The sequence below is a fragment of the Thalia democratica genome, chromosome 8 (genome assembly GCF_965202585.1).
Source record: "Thalia democratica chromosome 8, ktThaDemo2.hap1.1, whole genome shotgun sequence".
Classification (NCBI taxonomy): Eukaryota; Metazoa; Chordata; class Thaliacea; order Salpida; family Salpidae; genus Thalia; species Thalia democratica.
In genome coordinates this window covers 56,564,192-56,580,830 of record NC_139172.1, presented here as the reverse complement: position 1 = coordinate 56,580,830, position 16,639 = coordinate 56,564,192, and positions in this window count along the sequence as shown.

The following is a 16,639-nucleotide window of genomic DNA, read 5'->3' as shown; positions in this document are numbered from 1 at the left end:
AAGACCTTAAAAATCTTTAATTATAGTCTAAAGTTTGGCTAAAATTAACAAATACGTGCTTTATAAAACGAACACACATGTGTTTAATGCGTTTTAACTTCTACAATAACTGTTTATTTTTAATAAATAACATATCAAAAGACTCCTAATGGTTTTTAGTTTTGTTAGTTTAGTTTTGTTTTTATTATAAAGACCTTAAAAAATTTTTATTATAGTCTAAAGTTTGGCTAAAATTAACAAATACGTGCTTTGTAAAACAAACACACTTGTTTTTAATGCGCTTCAACTTCTACAATAACTATTTATTTTAAATAAATAATATATCAAAATACTTCTAATGGTCTGTAGTTTTGTAAGTTTAGTTTTGTTTTTATCATAAAGACTTTAAAAAACTTTTATTATAGACTAAACTTTGGCTAAAATTAACTAGTACGGATTTGTAAAACAAACGCACATGTGTTTAATGCGCTTCAACTTCAATAATAACTATTTATCTTTAATAAATAACATATCAAACGACTCCTAATGGTCTGTAGTTTTTTAAGTTTAGTTTTGTTTTTATCATAAAGACCTTAAAAAATTTTTATTATAGTCTAAAGTTTGGCTAAAATTGACAAATACGTGCTTTGTAAAACGAACACACATGTGTTTAATGCGCTTCAACTTCTACAATAAGTATTTATTTTAAATAAATAAAATATTAAAAGACTCCTAATGGTCTGTAGTTTTGTAAGTATAGTTTTGTTTTTATCTTAGAGACTTTAAAAAACTTTTGTTATAGTCTAAAGTTTGGCTAAAATTAACAAATACCTGCTTTTTAAAACGAACAAACATGTGTTTAATGCGCTTCAACTTCTACAATAACTATTTATTTTTAATAAATAACATATCAAAATACTTCTAATGGTCTGTAGTTTTGTAAGTTTAGTTTTGTTTTTATCATAAAGAATTTTAAAAACTTTTAGTTTAGTCTAAACTTTGGCTAAAATTAAAAAGTACGTACTTTGTAAAACAAACATGCATGTGTTTAATGCGCTTCAACTTCTACAATAACTATTTTTTTTTTTAAAATAACATATCAAAAGACTCCTAATGGTCTGTAGTTTTGTAAGTTTAGTTTTGTTTTTATCATAAAAACCTTAAAAATTTTTATTATAGTCTAAACTTTGGCTAAATGTAACAAATACGTGCTTTGTAAAACAAACACACATGTGTTTAATGCGCTTCAACTTCTACAATAACTATTTATTTTATATAAATAACATATCAAAAGACTCCTAATGGTCTGTAGTTTTGTAAGTTTAGTTTTGCTTTTATCATAAAGACTTTAAAAAACTTTTATTATAGTCTAAACTTTGGCTAAAATTAACTAGTACGGGCTTTGTAAAACAAACGCACATGTGTTTAATGCGCTTCAACTTCTACAATAACTATTTATTTTTAATAAATAACATATCAAAATACTTCTAATGGTCTGTAGTTTTGTAAGTTTAGTTTTGTTTTTATCATAAAGAATTTAAAAAACTTTTACCTTAGTCTGAAGTTTGGCTAAAATTAACAAATACGTGCTTTGTAAAACAAACATGCATGTGTTTAATGCGCTTCAACTTCTCCAATAAGTATTTATTTTTTATAAATAACATATCAAAAGACTCCTAATGGTCTGTAGTTTTGTAAGTTTAGTTTTGTTTTTATCATTAAGACTTTAAAAAACTTTTATTATAGTCTAAAGTTTGGCTAAAATTAACTAGTACGGGCTTTGTAAAACAAACGCACATGTGTTTAATGCGCTTCAACTTCTACAATAACTATTTATTTTAAATAAATAACATTTTAAAAGACTCCTAATGGTCTGTAGTTTTGTAAGTTTAGTTTTTCTTTTTATCATAAAGACTTTAAAAATTTTTTATTATAGTCTAAACTTTGGCTAAAATTAACAAATACGTGCTTTGTAAACCAAACACACATGTGTTTAATGCGCTTCAACTTCTACAATAAATATTTATATTTAAATAAATAACATATTAAAAGACTCCTAATGGTCTGTAGTTTTGTAAGTTTAGTTTTGTTTTTATCATAAAAACCTTAAAAATTTTTATTATAGTCTAAACTTTGGCTAAAATTAACAAATACGTGCTTTATAAAACGAACACACATGTGTTTAATGCGCTTTAACTTCTACAATAACTGTTTATTTTTAATAAATAACATATGAAAAGACTTCTAATGGTCTTTAGTTTTGTAAGTTTAGTTTTGTTTTTATCATAAAGACCTTAAAAATTTTTTATTATAGTCTAAAGTTTGGCTAAAATTAACAAATACGTGCTTTGTAAAACAAACACACATGTGTTTAATGCGCTTCAACTTCTACAATAAGTATTTATTTTTTATAAATAACATATCAAAAGACTCCTAATGGTCTGTAGTTTTGTAAGTTTAGTTTTGTTTTTATCATAAAGACTTTAAAAAACTTTTATTATAGTCTAAAGTTTGGCTAAAATTAACTAGTACGGGCTTTGTAAAACAAACGCACATGTGTTTAATGCGCTTCAACTTCTACAATAACTAATTATTTTTTATAAATAACATATCAAAAGACTCCTAATGGTCTGTAGTTTTGTAAGTTTAGTTTTATTTTCTCATAAAGACTTTAGAAAATTTTTATTTTAGTCTAAACTTTGGCTAAAATTAACAAATACGTGCTTTTTAAATCAAACACACATGTATTTAATGCGCTTCAACTTCTACAATAAGTATTTATTTTTAAATAAATAACATATTAAAAGACTCCTATTGGTCTGTAGTTTTGTAAGTTTAGTTTTGTTTTTATCATAAAGACTTTAAAAAACTTTTATTATAGTCTAAACTTTAGCTAAAATTAACTAGTACGGGCTTTGTAAAACAAACGCACATGTGTTTATTGCGCTTCAACTTCTACAATAACTATTTATTTTAAATAAATAACATATTAAAAGACTCCTAATGGTCTTTAGTTTTGTAAGTTTAGTTTTGTTTTTATCATAAAAAATTTAAAAAACTTTTACCTTAGTCTAAAGTTTGGCTAAAATTAACTAGTACGTGCTTTGTAAAACAAACATGCATATGTTTAATGCGCTTCAACTTCTACAATAACTGTTTATTTTAATAAATAACATATCAAAAGACTTCTAATGGTCTGTAGTTTTGTAAGTTTAGTTTTGTTTTTATCATAAAGACTTTAAAAAACTTTTATTATAGACTAAACTTTGGCTAAAATTAACTAGTACGTGCTTTGTAAAACAAACGCACATGTGTTTAATGCGCTTCAACTTCAATAAAAACTATTTATTTTTAATAAATAACATATCAAAATACTTCTAATGGTCTGTAGTTTTGTAAGTTTAGTTTTGTTTTTATCATAAAGACTTTAAAAACTTTAATTATAGTCTAAACTTTGGCTAAAATTAACAAGTACGTGCTTTGTAAAACAAACGGACAAGGTGTTTAATGCGCTTCAACTTCTACAATAACTATTTATCTTTAATAAATAAAATATCAAAAAACTTCTAATGGTCTTAGTTTTTCAAGTTTAGTTTTGTTTTCATCATAAAGACCTTAAAGAATTTTTATTATAGTCTAAACTTTGGCTAAAATTAACAAATACGTGCTTTGTAAAACGAATTCACATGTGTTTAATGCGCTTCAACTTCTACAATAACTATTTATTTTAAATAAATAACATATCAAAAGACTCCTAATTGTCTGTAGTTTTGTAAGTTTAGTTTTGTTTTTATCATAAAGACTTTAAAAAACTTTTATTATAGTCTAAAGTTTGGCTAAAATTAACTTGTACGGGCTTTGTAAAACAAACGGACATGTGTTTAATGCGCTTCAACTTCTACAATAACTATTTATCTTTAATAAATAACATTTTAAAAGACTCCTAATGGTCTGTAGTTTTGTAAGTTTAGTTTTGTTTTTATCATAAAGACTTTAAAAAACTTTATTATAGTCTAAAGTTTGGCTAAAATTAACTAGTACGTGCTTTATAAAACAAACACACATGTGTTTAATGCGCTTCAACTTTTACAATAACTATTTATTTTAAATAAATAACATATCAAAAGACTTCTAATGGTCTGTAGTTTTGTAAGTTTAGTTTTGTTTTTATCATAAAGACTTTACAAAACTTCTATTATAGTTTAAAGTTTGGCTAAAATTAAGTAGTAAGGGCTTTGTAAAACAAACGGACATGTGTTTAATGCGCTTCAACTTCTACAATAACTATTTATTTTTAATAAATAACATATCAAAATACTTCTAATGGTCTGTAGTTTTGTAAGTTTAATATTGTTTTTATCATTAAGACTTTAGAAAACTATTAGTATAATCTAAACTTTGGCTGAAATTAACAAGTACGTGCTTTGTAAAACAAACAAACATTCCTTAATGCGCTTCAACTTCTAAAATAACTATCTATTTTTAATAAATACCTATCAAAGGACTCCTAATGGTCTGTAGTTTTGTAAGTTTAGTTTAGTTTAATTATAAAGACTTTAGTAAACTTTTATTACAGGCTAAAGTTTGGCTAAAATTAACAAGTACATGCTTTGTAAAACAAACACATATATATTTAATGCGCTTCAACTTCTACAACAACTTTTATTTTTAATAAATAACATTTCAAAAGACTCCTAATGGTCTGTAGTTTTGTAAGTTTAGTTTTGTTTTTATCATAAAGACTTTAAAAAACTTTTATTTTAGGCTAAAGCTTGGCTAAAATTAACAAGTACGTGCTTTGTAAAATAAACACACATGTGTTTAATGCGCTTCAACTTTTACAACAACTATTTATTTTTAATAAATAACATATCAAAGGACTCCTAAAGGTCTGTAGTTTTGTAAGTTTAGTTTCGTTTATATCATAAACACTTTAAAAAACTTTTATTATAGTCTAAACTATGGCTAAAATTAACAAGTACGTGCTTTGTAAAACAAATACACATTCGTTAATGCGCTTGAACTTCTACAACAACTATTTAATTTTAATAAATATTATATCAAAAGACTTCTAATGGTCTGTAGTTTTGTAATTTTAGTTTAGTTTTTATCATAAAGACTTTAAAAAACTTTTATTACAGTCTAAACTTTGGCTAATATTAACAAGTAAGTGCGCTGTAAAACAAACACATACGTGTTTAATGCGCTTCAGTTTTTACAACAACTATTTAGTTTTTATAAATAACATATCAAAAGAATCCTAATAGTCTGTAGTTTTGTAAGTTTAGTTTTGTTTTTATCATAAAGACTTTGAAAAACTTTTTATTAAAGTCTAAACTTTGGCTAAAATTGACAAGAACGTTTTTTGTAAATCAAACAAACATGTGTTTACTTCGCTTCAACTTCTAAAATAACTATTTATTTTTAATAAATAACATATCGAATGACTCCTAATGGGCTTTAGTTTTGTAAGTTTAGTTTTGTTTTTATCATAAAGACTTTAAAAAATTTTATTATAGTCTAAACTTTGGCTAAAATTAACAAGTACGTGCTTTGTAAAACAAACACACATTCGTTAATGCGCTTCAACTTCTACAACAACTATTTATTTTCAATAAATAACATACCAAAGGCTTTCTAATGGTCTGTAGTTTTGTAAGTTTAGTTTTATTTTTATAATAAAACTAAAAAAAACTTATATTATAGTCTAAACTTTGGCTAAAATTAACAAGTACGTGCTTTGTAAAACAAACACACATGTGTTTAATCCGCTTCAACTTCTACAATAACTGTTTAATTTTATAAAATAACATATCAAAAGACTTCTAAAGGTCTGTACTTTTGTAAGTTTAGTTTTGTATTTATCATATAAAGACTTTAATGTTTTTCTTATAGTCTAAACTTCACCTAAATTTAATAAGTACGTGCTTTGTAAAACAAACACACATATTTTTGATGCGCTTCAACTTCTACAATAACTATCTATTTTTAATCAATAACATTTTTAAAGACTCCTAATGGTCTGTAGTTTTGTAAGTTTAGTTTTGTTTTTATCATAAAGACTCTGAAAAGCTTTTATTATAGTCTAAACTTTGGCTAAAATTAGCAAGTACGTGCTTTGTAAAACAAACAATCATGTGTTTGATGCGCTTCATCTTCTACAACAACAATTTATTTTTAATAAATAACATATCAAAAGACTCCTAAAGGTCTATAGTTTTGTAAGTTTATTTTTATCATAAAGACTTTAATAACTTTTATTATAGTCTAAACTTTGGCTAAAATTAGCAATAACGTTTTTTGTAAAACAAACACACATGTGTTTAATGCGCTACAACTTCTACAATAACTATTTATTTTTAATAAATTACATATCGAAAGACTTCTTATGGTCTGTAGTTTTGTAAGTTTAGTTTTGTTTTTATCATAAAGACTTTAAAAAACTTTTATTATAGTCTAAACTTTGGCTAAAATTAACAAGTACGTGCTTTCTAAAACAAATACACATTCGTTAATGCGCTTGAACTTCTACACAACTGTTTATTTTTAATAAATAACTTATCAAAAGACTCCTAATGGTCTTTAGTTTTGTAAGTTTAGTTTTGTTTTTATCATAAAGACTTTAGAAAAACTTTTAGTATAGTCGAAACTTTAGCTAAAATTAACAAGTACGTGCTTTGTAAAACAAACAGACATTCGTAAATTTGCTTCAACTTCTACAACAACTATTTATTTTCAATAGTTAACATATCAAAAGACTCCTAATGGTCTGTACTTTTGTAAGTTTAGTTTTGTTTTTATCATAAAGACTTTCAAAAACTCTTATTATAATCTAATTTTTGGCTAAAATTAACAAGTACGTGCTTTGTAAAACAAACACACATGTGTTTAATGCGCTTAAACTTCTACAATAACTATTTATTTTTAATAAATAACATATTAAAAGACTCCTAATGATCTGTAGTTTTGTAATTTTAGTTTTGTTTTTATCATATGGACTTTAAAAAAATTTATTTCAGGCAAAAGATTGGCTAAAATTAACAAGAATGTGCTTTGTAAAACAAACACGCATGCGTTTATAGCAATTCAACTTCTACAAGAACAATTTATTTTTAATAAATAACAAATCAAAAAACTCCTAAAGGTCTGTAGTTTTGTAAGTTTAGTTTTGTTTTTATCATAAAGACTTTAAAAAACTTTTATTTCAGACTAAAGTTTGGCTAAAATTAACAAGTACGTGCTTTGTAAAACAAACACACACGTGTTTAATGCGCTTAAACTTTTACAACAACTATTTATTTTTATTAAATAACATATCAAAAGACTCCTAATGGTCTGCAGTTTTGTGAGTTTAGTTTTGTTTTTATCATAAAGACTTTAAAAAACTTTTATTTTAGGCTAAAGCTTGGCTAAAATTAACAAGTACGTGCTTTGTAAAACAAACAATCATGTGTTTGATGCGCTTCAACTTCTACAATAGTTGAATATTTTTAATAAGTAACATATCAAAAGACTCCTAATGGTCTGTAGTTTTGTAAGTTTAGTTTTGTTTTTATCATAAAGACTTATAAAAAGTTTTATTATAGTCTAAACTTTGGCTAAAATTAACAAGTACGTGCTTTGTAAAACAAATACACATTCGTTATTGTGCTTGAACTTCTACAACAACTATTTAATTAAAATAAATAACATATCAAAAGACTCCTAATGGTCAGTAGTTTTGTAAGTTTAGTTTTGTTTTTATCATAAAGACTTGAAAAAAACTTTTATTTTAGTCTAAACTTTGGCTAAAATTAACTAGTACGTGCTTTGTAAAACAAACAGACATGTGTTTAATGCGCTTCAACTTTTACAATAATTATTTATATTTAATAAATAACATATCAAAAAACTTCTAACGGCCTTTAGTTTTGTAAGTTTAGTTTTAATTTTTATCATAAAGACTTTAAAAAACTTTTATTTTAGTCTAAGCTTTGGCTAAAATTAACATGTATGTTCTTTGTCAAATAAACACACATGTGTTTAATGCGCTTCAACTTTTACAATAAATATTTATTTTTATTACATAACATATTAAAAGACTCATATTGGTCTGTAGTTTTGTAGTTTTGTTTTGTTTTTATCATAAAGATTTTAAAAAAATTTTATTATAGTCTAAACTTTGGCTAAAATTAACAAGTACGTGCTTTGTAAAACAAACACACCTGTGTTACATGCTCTTCAACTTCTACAATAACTATTTATTTTTAATAAAAAACATATCCAAAGACTTTTAACGGTCTGTAGTTTTGTAAATTTAGTTTTGTTTTTATCATAAAGACTTTAAAAACTTTTATTTTTGTCTAAACTTAGGTAAAAATTAACAAGTACCTGTTTTGTAAAACAAACACACCTGTGTTTAATGCGCTTTAACTTTTACTATAAGTATTTATTTTTCATAAATAACATATCAAAAGACTCCTAATGGTCTGTAGTTTTCTAAGTTTAGTTTTGTTGTTATCTTAAAGACTTAAAAAAAATTTATTGCAAGCTAAAGCTTGGCTAAAATTAACTAGTACGTGCTTTGTATAACAAACATACATGTGTTTAATCTGCTTCAACTTCTACAATAACTATTTATTTTTAATAAATAACATATGAAAAGACTCCTAGTGGTCTGTAGTTTTGTAAGTTTAATTTTGTTTTTTTCATAAAGACTTTAAAAAACATTTTTTTTAATCTAAATTTTGGCTAAAGTTAACAAGTAGGTGCTTTGTAAAACAAACACACCTGTGTTTTATGCGCTTCAACTTTTACTATAAATATCTATTTTTAATAAATAACATATCAAAAGACTCTCAATGGTCTGTAGTTTTGTAAGTTTAGTTTTGTTGTTATTTTAAAGACTTAAAAAACTTTTATTTTGTGCTAAAGTTTGGCTTAAATTAACAAGTACATGGTTTGTAAAACAAACACACATGTGTTGAATGCACTTAAACTTCTACAATAACTATTTATTTTTTAGTAATTAGCATATCAAAAGACTCCTAAAGGTCTGTAGTTTTGTAAGTTTAGTTTTGTTTTTATCATAAAGACTTTTAAAAACATTTACTTTAGTCTAAACTTTTGCTAAAATTAAAAAGTACGTGTTTGTAAAACAAACACACATGTGTTTAATGCGCTTTAACTTTTACTATAAGTATGTATTTTTAATAAATAACATATAAAAGACTCCTAATGGTCTGTAGTTATGTAAGTTTAGTTTTGTTTCTATCATAAAGACTTTAAAAACTTTTAGTATAGTCTAAACTTTGGCTAAAATTAACAAGTACGTGCTTTGTAAAACAAACAAACATGTGTTTAATGCGCTTCAACTTTTACAATAAGTAGTTATTTTTAATAAATAACATATCAAAAGACTCCTAATGGTCTGTAGTTTTGTAAGTTTAGTTTTGTTTTTATCATAAATACTTTTGAAAACATTTATTTTAGTCTAAACTTTTGCTAAAATTAAAAAGTACGGGCTTTGTAAAACAAACGCACATGTGTTTAATGCGCTTCAACTTCTACAATAACTATTTATTTTAAATAAATAACATATCAAAAGACTCCTAATGGTCTGTAGTTTTGTAAGTTTAGTTTTGTTTTTATCGTAAAAACTTTAAAAAACTTTTATTTTAGTCTTAACTTTTGCTAAAATTAAAAAGTACATGCTTTTTAAAACAAACACACATGTGTTTAATGCGATTTAACTTCTAGAAAAACTAAAAATTTTTAATAAAAAAACATATCAAAAGACTCATAATGGTCTGTAGTTTTGTAAGTTTGTTTTTGTTTTTATCATAAGGACTTTAAAAAACTTTTATTTTAATCTCAAGTTTGTCTAAAATTAACAACTACGTGATTTGTTAAATAAACACACCTTAGTTTAATGCGTTTAATGACAGTGAGTGTATCATTGCGATTTATCAAGTAGGTGACAACTTTCATGCTGTTACTTTTGTTAAACAAGAAACCTTGAAAGATAAACAAATAATAAAGTTTATTCATTATATTCAAGCTGGTTTTCCAGGGACCTACCATTAGAATTGCATGAGTTTTTAGTAGTTTGCCTATTCTTTGTTTATGATGGGTTGGGTCATCATTTGTGGTGATCGTAAAAAAGAACTTGATCATAATAAGCTTCTATCACCTAGCAGTATATTTCAGGATGATGTGTGTAGACTGATACTCTTCTACTATAAAGAAAAGAGGTTCTTAAAGCGCTGCATTCTACTCATTAATGGGTCACTGCAATGAACAAGCGATCAAAATCCATTTTTTATTGGCCAGAAATAACAAATAACATTCAAGATTGTCGGGAAAATTGCAACAGTTCTAACTTAATTGCACCAAGCAATCCTCGCATACCTCCAATCAAACCATCGGTTCCAAAAGTTACTTTTGAATCAATTGTGTGTGATTATTTTTAATTCAAGTGGTGATATTATTTTGTCGCTGCTGAAAGACTGTCAGGTTGAACAAAAAAGAATCAAATTAGGTACAAATTATTCTGGTTCAAAAGAGCTATGTAAAGTTTTGCGTCGTATTTTTGTCACTAAAATATCTTGAGATGGAGGTCTAGTGTTTTCTGCAAAAGTTACTTAAAGTGTAAGATTTTCTAAAACCATGGGGTATACACCGTCGTATGTCATCTGCATGTCACCCTATGTCAAATGTTAGGGCAGAATTAGCAGTAAAGGCCACTAAGCGATGTTAATGGAAAATGTTGGTTCAAATGGTGAACTAAATATCGACAGAATGGTACAAGATTTCCAATTTAGAGGTATACGCCTGATCAAGGATGCAAACTATCCCCTGCACAGGTCCTTTTGGGACATAATTTAAAGGGATCATTACCTTACATCAGAAAGATGGCTTACAATAACCCGCAGATCTTAAACATGTGTCGTAACGTATGGAGTAAAAAGCATGAAGCTCTTAGGTCTCCTTATGTTAAGTCACTTAAAAATCTAAGTGAACACACAAAATCGTTGCCCCCACTGCGGTGATTACGTCATGAAACAAAACCAAATAGGTAACTTTACTAATAAGAGTGGGAAAGTGGAGTAATAGTAGAACTAAAAGACTATTATCAATATGTTGTCAAAATTGATGGATCTTGTCACTTAACTGGACGAGAATGCAAGTTTATTAGAAAATTTAATCCTCCTGGTTGCAAAAATTGAAGTAGTATCCTTTATCTGAGAAAAGGATCAAACATACCACTGCAGAAGCTTGTCTTTTTTGATGAGGAAAGAGATTCTAAGGAAAATTTTAATGTCGTGCGCTCCCAGAAGGGAATATGTTCTAATTCTGGAGATAACTTTGGCAAGATTTGTAACGCAAAACCAGCTACCTTCCTTATACCTAAGGACTCAAATAGAATAGATGAAAGCCAATCCTCTACAAAGCAGAGAAACTGTATTTTGCCTCGTTTGAATTCTAATAATAAATCTAGGTTATCTGAAAGAGGTTTTTACGATGTAGTGTCACCAGAGAACGAACTGCGTCGTTCCGGTCGTGTAAGAACCCGGAGAAGGATTTACGATGCCGAAAACGGTATAAATTGTAGTTTTGATTAATTTTTTCGTTCATATGTAAACTAAGTTAATTTTAGCATTTTATTGGTTAGTTCTTTTTGAGTTTAGTTTCGTTGATTTTTAGCACTGAAAACTGTATTTAAGTTTGCATATTTTGTAAATGATTTACTTTGCTAGCTAAATGTATCGTTTCATTTCCTTTGTAGAAAGAATTCGGGGAGGTGTATAAGTATTTACCTAACTTTCATTATGTTTTGTTGCATAGATTTTATTATTCTTGTTATTAGTACTTAACCATGAAAGATACTTATTTACGTTTCACTATTGAATAAACATTTATAAAAACAGCTTTATATTTAAAAAAACAATGTGATTTAAAAACTATGTACATTAAAAAAATAAAATTCAAATATTCTACACTTAAATTTAAAAGAAAAACTTTAAAATGTTGCAAAGCCCACTCCCCAAAAAGCTCGAGCAGAGGACTTATTGGAGGAAAATGTAACAAACTGATATTTTGTTGATTTTTATATGACTGCAAGGAAGTGTTAAACGATTGTTTATCCAATCATTTTATAAAACTTTAAAAATGTTTCTTTTTGTGCTCATTATTAGCCATAATTGTGCAAGAAGATCAACATATATTAAGACTCTGTGTTATTAAGAAGATCTATTTTTGTATACAAACATTTTCAGAACATTATTAAGAACTTTTGTGTCTGTTTGTTGTGTTTAATTTCGCAGTTTTATTCTACTGTTATACTAGCTGCTTTATCATTTTTTCAATAATTAATTTTTATTAAACAAATTATAAGCAAAGGTTTTACATATTTATTTATAACTTAGTTAAACCTATTGAGTCAGGTAAATTCAGTAGAAACCTTAGGAGTAGAAAGCGCTAAGCGTTTAACACAAAAAAGCGGCCAAACTCCCCTTATACATACTAATAGTAATTCCTACTTCAGGCCTAGGACTACATAGTTATGCAGGATTTATTTCCAATATTGAACAAAAATTATCATCAAGTGTTACTATTTTTATGTATATGTTAATAACTTTAAACTACAGTTTGCCTAAGTTTAGTTCTTAATAATATATTAAAATATATATTAATGAGATAAAGCTTAAGTACACCTTTTGTTTTATTTCAGTTAGCACACTTAAAAAGTTTGTTCATGTGTTTCAACAATTTTTTTAACTTGTTGCAAAAAATAAAAAATGAATATACTATCTAAGTTGTTATGATAACTTACCCTCAGTAATGTACAATTTAAAATTTACTATTCAAAACATACACACTGTGTTTTTTTTACTAAAACACGGTCAACTTTTGTGTTTAAATTTAACCTTATCTAAGTATAACACATTGACTAAATTCCAATAAAACATTTTTAGAGATTTATTTGTATCTAAAATTTTTTAAGAAAATATAACCACTAACTTTTAATTTCAAACAAGTCAAAAAAGTATCGTGAACTGACGTTACATAATGAAGCATACTGCATTTTTATGTGTTAAATTGTTTTTCAAAGTAGTTCGTGAAACTGTAATACAGTATTTCAAAATAAATAAAGAAATAACACTTTTTTATTTAGAAAGGTTTAATTACCATTTATTATAATATTTAGGTTTATTTTTCAGAATTGTTTGATCTACTTTGTAAAAAAATAGTTTTGGATTTGTTTACTATTAGACTTAGATAAACAATCAGTAAATAAAATATCAACATCTAAGCACTGGTAAGTCAACAAGCTATAGTGAGTATATATTAAAATATCTAAAAGTATGTTTAATAGAAAATTTAATTCATCATAGAAAAATAAAACTCGTACCCATAATCACGTTAATCAAAAAAGTTTATTGTTTTGAATTAGTTAATAGCTATCAAATTATAAGTAAAACTAAACATATGAGAAAGTAAATACTACTAATTAACTTGTTTTTAATTTTTCTTTAACAAAAATGTCACTAAATAATCTCATGAATTGAAAAATCGTAAAAATTTTCTAAATGTTCGCTAATAGGATTTTTTACTTTTAGCTTGTAATGTCATCCAATTGATAGGCAGCCGGAGAAACATGCTTGTTGTATCTGAAAATGATATAATATGTTAATTGGTTAATACTGTTTAAATTAGTTAAGAATAGAAAAAAGGGCTGATCATACTAATTCGATTATCAGACCAAATGCCCTAAAAAGTTTCTATTTTAATATATAATAAAGAAGTTTTAGCTAAGACAAATTAAAAAAAAATAATACCTAAAAAAGAATTAATGTTTGCTTCTTTTATTTCTCCTTTTGTCATCGCTTGAACTTCGACTTCTCCTAAAATAAGAACTTTTTTTTGATTGACACCTTCTAGATGATTCTTTGTGATATCTTCTTCTAGAGGATTCTCGATCATTCCTTCCTAAAAATACCCAAGTTTTTTTATAAACCAGTATGTAGACCAGGGTTTCCCAAACTCATTTTCCAAATCGCCCTCTTTTCAGAAATTTGAAAAATAATCGCCCCCCACGATTTTAAAAAGTTTTTTTTTCTCAAGTACAAACTTTCAAGCCGAAAAAGTTGTGTTTGAAATGTATTTTAGTCTGGTACTTCTTATGCACGCACTTTTGGGCTGTGTTCAAAGTAGTTTACAGGGCTTGAGAAAATAAGTTACATTTATTTTCTTTACTTAATTATTAAAAAGCCTTGTGTTATCTGTAATCAATCCTTTTTAGATATGTATTGTTTTGAATCTTTTAGGGTAGTGGAGGACAACTTTTGTAGTCAACAATTCATATTTACTAAAAAAGTCTTTTTTAGTTTCAACTCGTTAAAAAAATGTAATTGCGGGCTGCATAATTTAAGAAAATAACATATATGAAAATTTAAAAACTCGAACAAAATTGTAATAAAATGATTTAGTATAATTGTGATCTAGGAGATACTATTGTGAACTGAAAACTAAATTAAAAGTGTATTTCAAAGTACTAAGTTTCAAAAAACTAAGTTTTGACTATTTTGCACTAGTAGTTTTCAAGTTACTTAGCGATTCGAAATTTTACTGGATCTTAACCGTACGTTACCCATCCGAAATCTTTACTTAAACCTGACATTATAATAATCTTTCATATAACGAATTTCGGACATTTAGAAGCTAATACTAAGTAACTTATTTTAGCCGCACAAAATACTTAAATTATTTTATAAATAGGCATATCCTAAAATTACTATACCAGAGATTAAAAAACTATAAAAGAATAAAAAGTTTAAATTACACTTAATAAAATAAATATTAAAACATAATTTCTGATCTAGTTTGATGAACTTTGACCGATTGTTTGATTATCTAACATGAAAAGTGGTTTCATCAACAGCTTCAGTTAATGCTGTAAAATTATTAATTTCAATGCTAAGACATATTATAAGCAACTTAGAAGTATTTTAAAAGATCAAATATAAAAAAAATTTTCATAAAATAATGTCTGCTACTGAAGTCTAATATAATGTGAAGGATGAGGTTCATGACTGCTTGCAAGTTTTTCTAATCTGATTCTTAATCAGTAAAATAAAGCTTCTTTTACAAATATCTTGATTAAATCTTTTGCTTAAGATGTTTATAACGGAACTAAAAGCTTTCTCAATAACATAACTAGAAGGAAAAACAATAAACAACAATCTTAATTCCTCTCAAATGATAGGAAACTTTTGCCTTAGTTTTTGTTGAGTCCAAAAGCTTTCATATTGTTCTTTGGAAAAATATAATTTAAGTTCAAGGTCAGTTTGTAAGTTTAAGAAGGTTTCCTGTAAGTCGTTTACTTCAAAAAGTTCTGCCTCGAAGGGATCCATATTTTTATCTATATGATAGCTTTTTTGTGTAAAATCGAAATTTTACTACTTAATATGTTGAAATTGTTAAAAATTCCAGATTTTCTAGGTTATTTTTTTGCGTAAATTGTCAAATTTCAGGTTTTTCTAGGTTTTTTGGTAAATTGGCAACCCTGTATAATTTTATGTATTAGTCTAACTTAGTGACTTTTCAAAAAACAATTTGAAATATCATGAGGTGATAGTTAATAATATATAACATATATTTTTAAAAACCATTTATGATCCCAAATAACATATATGTCAGGTTATAAAATGGTGAGAGGGATTCTGATCGTCTATGATTTATGTAATAAACGTAGGAGTCATAAGTACTTATTTTTTTCTCTATATTTTACATAAACAAAATAAACTCTTTTTGTTTAAGTTTTATGTCAGGGTCGAATATTTAATAGCAAGCTTAAGTTAGTAAAATAGCAATATAAAAAGTAAAAATTTTATGACAGTCAAGCATTTTAAAATCGCCCCCTTTTCGCCCCCTTACTAGTTATCGCCCACCCTTTCGCCCCCTTACTAATTATCGCCCCCCGACTTATTAAAATCGCCCCCAGGGGGGCGATATCGCCCACTTTGCGAAACCCTGATGTAGACCAACATTTAATTTAGCTTATTAGCATATGCTTTTAATTTTTAACTTATTTGATGGAATTATGTTTCCAGAATATCTGTATATTTTAAACTCCTGCAAAAAAATTTATGTCAACATTTTAAATTGATTTTAGTCAATACACTGAAAAGCATTTGCTCTAAACAAACTTACTTCCTTTAGAGGACTCATGGTGATCTCTTCTCCTAGTAGTTTCTGAATCATTTCTGCCTCGAGAAGATTTCCTTCCTCGAGAATATTTCCTTCCTCTAGAGGATTCTCTTCCTTTGGAGTGACTTTTTTGTCTAGATTTTCTTTTGTCATCTCTTGTTTTTCTTTCACCATCAAACCGCTCTTCTTTTAAGAAATTTGCCGAATCTTTACGCCCTTTACTGGAAAAACTCGATTTTTCTACTTCGTTTCTGCTCGTTGTAACATCTGAAACTGAAATTAGTAACAATAATAAAAAAAAATTAAATATAAAAATATATGATAATTTTAATTAAAGGTTCTATATACCATGGGCTGGAGTGACTTTTTCCTCTTCTTTACTTGAACCAGATTGTTCTGCAACATTTTGACTGGTAGCTTGGAGTCTTGTGTCTACACTCGGAAAATTTGAAAACTTTCCGCCTGAGTG